The sequence below is a fragment of the Arvicanthis niloticus genome, chromosome 14 (assembly GCF_011762505.2).
Source record: "Arvicanthis niloticus isolate mArvNil1 chromosome 14, mArvNil1.pat.X, whole genome shotgun sequence".
Taxonomy (NCBI): Eukaryota; Metazoa; Chordata; class Mammalia; order Rodentia; family Muridae; genus Arvicanthis; species Arvicanthis niloticus.
Window position 1 is genome coordinate 12,763,326 of NC_047671.1, and position 6,000 is coordinate 12,769,325.

Here is a 6,000-nt window from a genome sequence, read left to right on the forward strand (position 1 = left end):
GTCATCCAGGAAGCCGCTGTCCTTAATAGATGATGTAAAAGTTGGAGGGGAGGGACGAGTTTTAGCATGTGAAAACCCCAGGCATTGCTTTCAGGGAAGGCCTTGCTGTAGTGTGGAGTTAGGGGGCTACTCACTGTGGAGAATGTAAAAGTACTATTTCTAAATTACACATGCATTAGTCCGAGAATAGGAAAATGTGGCTGTCTGTAGAGAGGTGTTTAACAAGCAACTGTCTCTCAGTCCCCTTTGACATTCTCCTTAAGACTGCACTTCTGTTTCAGAACACGAATGAACCCAGGCCAAAAGTATGGACAGAGAGTCTCAGCTCCTTTCCCAGGGCATGCATGGCAGTTCCTGGCTGAAATTTAGGTATCCCAAGGCTGTGGCCTGAGTTAACAAACTCTCCCCTGCTACTCTGCTGTCTAGGAGAACCCCTACCATGTGAGGCTTGTTTCTTGCCACCCTGGTTTTTCCTCAGTGTTCTTTTTATGCAAAGGTGGAGATCTGCCCACAAATGTCACATGAACAGCAGGACTCCATTATTGTGAGTGATGATTGACAATCTCCTACTCATGAATTGGCCTGTTCCGGGGAAGCTCCTGCCTTGTTGGCCAACACCGTTGCTTCTGTCACCTTGAACTTGTGAAGACATTGCAGAGCATACCCTTCCATCTCAGTTTCTGTCCTAGCCTAGGGAGCAGACCACATTCAGTCCTCTGGTCTCTATTGTTTTAAATGGATGTTTTACTTGTATGAATGTCTGTGCAACATGTAAGTGCAGTGCCCACATAGACCAGGAGAGGGCGTTGTATCCCTTCAAACTGGATTTATAATCATAAGCCATGATGTCTGTGTAGACAATGAAAATGAAACCTGGGGCCTCTAGAAGAGCACCAGTGTTCTTGACAGCTAAGCCAGTTCAGACCAGTTCCTCCACTCCCTATATTAATCTTCCTATTTGCAATGAGAAATGCCAAGAATGTTACGGACAGGCTCAGCGCTGTAGGGAGGCCAAGAAAATGACAAGAAAGCTTGTCATGAAAATAACTGGGTTTGGGTTTACTCTGTAACTAGCTAACCTTTATACTCAATGGCCCAATCAAAGGGTAATATGTTCACTGATGATATAAACAGCATAAATATCCCCTAGAATGTTACCAGTTGTACACAAGCCCTCCTGCCGGCTGAGCCAAGACCCTAAATTGAATGCTTTCTTCCTTTCTGTGTTGGTTTGAGAGAGTGCCTTTCTGTGTTGGTTTGAGAGAGTGCTATTGAGAGGTGTAGCCTTGTTGGAATGGGTGTGGCCTTGTGGGTGTGGCCTTTAATACCCTCATCCTAGCTGCCTGGGAGCCAGTATTCTGCTAGCAGCCTTCAGATATAGACAAAGAATGTGGATTTGGGGACTTTGGATTTGGAAAGCAGTGGAATGCTTTAAATGGAGCTTAAAGAGCTATCCTAGTAGGAATATGGAAGATTTTTGTTACTGAGTGTGATTTGAATTGTGTGGATCTGGCCCAAGAGGTTTCAGTGGAGAATTTCAGTGGCCTAGAGATGATTTTTGTGGTATTTTGGAAAAGAATGTAGCTACATTTTGCCCTTGTCTGAAGAGACTGCCTGAGGCTAAGGTGAAGAGACTCAGATTAACTGCATTGACAAAGGAATTTCCAGAAACGCCCATCATAGACTTTGTTCTCTGGTTATGTCTCATGAAGAGCATTTTAAACAAGCGTAGCAAGCTGAGAAAGAAAAAAATATAAAATATATGTTCAAGTATTAAAGGGCCACTAGGAAGTAAAATGGAACTGAATCCTATGTTCCAGAGATAGCAGATGAAGGAAGTAGGACTTTGGGGCAGGATCCCACCCAGCTAACTTTAAATCCAGGTATGGTGGTACACACCTTTATTTCCCAGAGATAAAGCCAAGCAGATCTCTGAGTTCAAGGCCAGCCTGGGACAGAGCAAGTTCTAGGTGAAGAAAAACTTAAATCCAGGCTTGGTAGGGCACATCTTTAATCCCAGTGTTCAAGAGACAGGCATGTAGATCTCTGAGTTCAAAGTCAGTCTACACAGCAAGTTATAGAACAGCCAAGCTTAGGCAGTGAAGGAGTCGGAAAACAGAAAGCTGATGATGATGTAATAGAACAAGGGGCCATGTTCCAGCCTCAGCAAGTAGCAGAACTCAGCAGCTTTGGCCATGTCACTCTGACTTTAGAGGTCAGAATAAAAGGGGCTATTGGGACAATTAGTGCTGGTTAGATGGGGCTAAGAAACTAGTGGTGAGCAAGAAGAGGCCAACATCACTGAGGTGAAGTCTTCTGGAAAGTGTTTTCTGAGAGCACAAAGAAGCTGTGTTCCTGAGATAGACAAGATTGTACCTTGCACTGCAGCTGTACTTGGAAATGTGTAAGAGTCACCCAGGTGGTACTGGTTTTGAAGGCATGAAGGGGTCATGAGGAGCAGCTGAGGCTTGGCACTGTGAGAGGCCATGGAAGGCCACTGGTGAAGGTGCAGCCTCAGTTGCAATTGATGGCCCAGGATTGAAGGGTTATGCAAGAGAGTTGAGGCTTGGCACCATGATGAGAGCCTATGAGAGGCTATTTGTGAAGCCTAGTTGCAGTATATTGGATATTCCAGTACCATGGGATGGTCACCAAGAACAGCAGCAGCAGTGGAGTGGATCATGTGTGGATCCCAGACATTGAAACAAGAAGCTGTTACATCGAAGTTGCCTTGGAGACTCCAAGATTCTCAAGATTCCAGACCCATAGGATACCTGCTGAGGAAAGCTGGTAACAGGGAGTGGAACCAGCCCAGGAAAAGAAGTTTGTTGCCATCAACAAAGATGAAAAAGGAGTTGGAGATCTGAAAATTGCTTTGTTATCAGACACGGAGATGCAGAGTTTGGAGTTTGCCCAGCTGGTTTCCTTTCTTGCTTTGGGGATTATAGTTAAGTGATTGGATAAATCTCAGAAGAGATTTGGACTTTTGACATTGTTGATACTGCTATAGCCTATTCGGACTTTGGAAGTTGGACTAAATGCACTTTTTAAATTATTCTATGGCTAGATATGGCCCCCATAGACTCCCGTGTTTGAGCAAACCTATGAGGGTCAGGGAGTGGAATGTGTTGGCTTGTATATGCTTGGCCCAGGGAGTGGCATTGTTAAGAGGTACAACACTGGGCAGACATGCTTAAATAACTATTCTATGGTTCAAAGGACCCCTGAGTGAGTGAGAGGCAGCTGACGAGGGAACACATAAAACACATTTAGCACGTTGCCTTTCTTTGATGACTGCATTTCCAACCTTATCACTTCCATTTTAAAATCTGCAGTAACGGCAAAGCTTTGCAGTTTCAGGTATGCACATCTGATTGGCGGAAATGTTTTAAAATCAGTTAGAGTGAATCTTGGGAACAGACATGACCTAGCAGGATAAGGACTCTTGGAGAAACAAAAGGCAGTATCACTGCAAGTGGCCTCCTCATAGCCTGGCTCTGGGGGCAGTTCCAGAAAGAACTTGAGCATGAACAATAACTCCGAGCTAGGTAAACCCATCTCAACGGGACTTATCAGAAGGACTATGCTCATTTGAATGGACAAAAAGTTAGCATGCTAATTTTCTGCATTTTTAAAACTGTGGTAAGGTTATGTGATTTAAAAAAAAAACATAACTGGGGAGAATATCTGATAACATTATTCTAATATAAAATGAATGTAACCTCCTTTTCCTTATCTATTTCTGATATTAAAACCATCTGGAGACAGGAAGCCCAGAGTTGGAATGGTGACTCAGAAGTTGCCAAGGACTTAAGCTTCTGTTACCTTTCTGTATCTATTAGTGTATTGTTTCCAGCTTCAAAATCACCACATTGCTTCAAATGGCTGCTGCCATAGCTTCCATCACATTATAGACTTCAAGGAAAAGGGGTCCAACAAGACTGGCTCAGCATGCAAAGTACTTGTCATACGAGCCTGATGGTCTGAGTTCAAACTCCTGGACACGGCAAGGTAGAGTCTCTACTCTGGATTTATCTCTCTAGCTTCTGCATGTGCATCATGGCATGTGTGCATGTCCTTCCCCTTCTCTCTCTTACACACACACACACACACACACACACACACACACACACACACCACAGTTCCTTTTCTGTTGCTATGCTTGAATACCGAGTCCAAAAAAAAAAAAAAATGGCTTAGAGGAGAAAGTTTATTTTGGCTTACAGTTCCAGAGATAGATAGAGTCCACTGTGGAGAGGGAGGCTGACTTCATAGTGAGAAAGCAGAGCAAGACCAGGAAGGGGGGTCAGACTTCAAAACCTCAAAGTCTGCCCCTCCCACTGATGTGCTTGCTCTAGCAAGGCTCGACTTTTCAAACATAACCTTCCCAAATAGTGTTACCAAGGGCTCAAACACATGAGCTTATGGGGGACATTTCATACTCAGATCACAATAACACATATACAATTCAGGACTCAAACCCAGGGAATGGTGCTGCTCATAGTGGGCCTTGGATTTTCCCATTTCAAAGAACAGAACCAAGACAATCTTCACAGTCATGCTTACAGCTCAACCTGACCTAGACAATCCCTCATTGTAACTTCTCAGGTGATTCTAGATTGTATCAAATTGGCAAAGTCACTGTTGAACAAACTTTCCACACTGTTGGCCAATGCCTTCTTTACTTCTTAAAGGACAGAACTCTTCTCTGATTGATCATGTCTCTTGGAGCTAAGAGAGAGTTCTCCCTTTGTTTGCTACACTTAACTGCTCCATGTAAGGAAATTGGGATGTGAAACCCTTTCTCCTTGCCTGCAGCAAACTGAGGAGCGATTATCTGGGCATTCTGAGGTCTGGAAGCAGCAGGTTAGCAGGAGATGCTTTATGAATTGGGCTAAAAGCTTTGTTACTTTGTTACAGTCTTTTTTGATCATATAATTTAATTGGACATTAAAATAGAGAACATTATTTGTATCTCTGTCATCTTCATTAGCTAGCATCTGGGTTGACCTTGGATGATGACATGATAAAACAGTGAGAGAAAAGGGTGACATTCTTCTGCTGTCATTTTGGAGACCCAAGGATTCTTATTTGTCCTCCCAAAGAGTGGCTTTATTTTTAGCCCCCTTCAGTGCTGCAGATAGATGTCCTGTCAGCTTCTATAAGGCAGCTCAGACAACCCAGGCATATCCAGTTATAGCAAGAAATTCTTTTTGCACTGGCTTAAAAGCACCACATACTACCTCATTGAGGATGAGGTGTTCTCTGTCTTAGTGAGGAACCTTGTGGGGTAAATGACATGTTTCCACAGTACGTGCTGGATTCCTTGGTGCTTTTTTTATGGAGGCATTTGGGTTCTGCTGAGTTGCTTTATGCTTGTGTGGAGGACCATTGGGCTCTAGTGTTTAAAGGGAAAAGAGACTTAGATAAAAATACCTTTAGAAATGAGGCCCTGGGGCTGGGAGAGGCAAGGATGTCACAGCACTTGGGTGAGCTGTACAGTGGAGTCTGGGGTTCACGAGAAAGGGAAGACCCCAGTGTAGCTTTCCATTCTCAAATGCAGAGGCCGGTGCACTCTGCACTAGCTGTGCTCGTCAAGACAGTTCGGAGCTTTGCTAGGGCTGTGACTTGGACATAGGTTTTGAATTTCTCCTTTACTTTATAACCATTTGCTGGCATTTGTGCAACAATAACTGAGACATTTGAAGCTACAATTAGAAATAAAAGGATGATGTTTCACCTTGGGTTCTCTCCTGCCCAGACCCATCCTTAAGGGAACATTCTTCATGACAGCATCTCCATCCTTTTCCTCAGGAGCCTGCAGGAACCTTATTTCCCATTGCCTCTCACATGGCCTCTCATTCTTCATGAGCCTTGAGCCGAGAAAGAAGGTACACATGAGTAGGCTTCTTCTGATTTCAAGCCTGTGGTGCTACTGGCTGTGATGGGTGGGACCTTGGAAAGCAGAGCCTTGTGGGAGGAAGTGAGGTCATTAGAGGT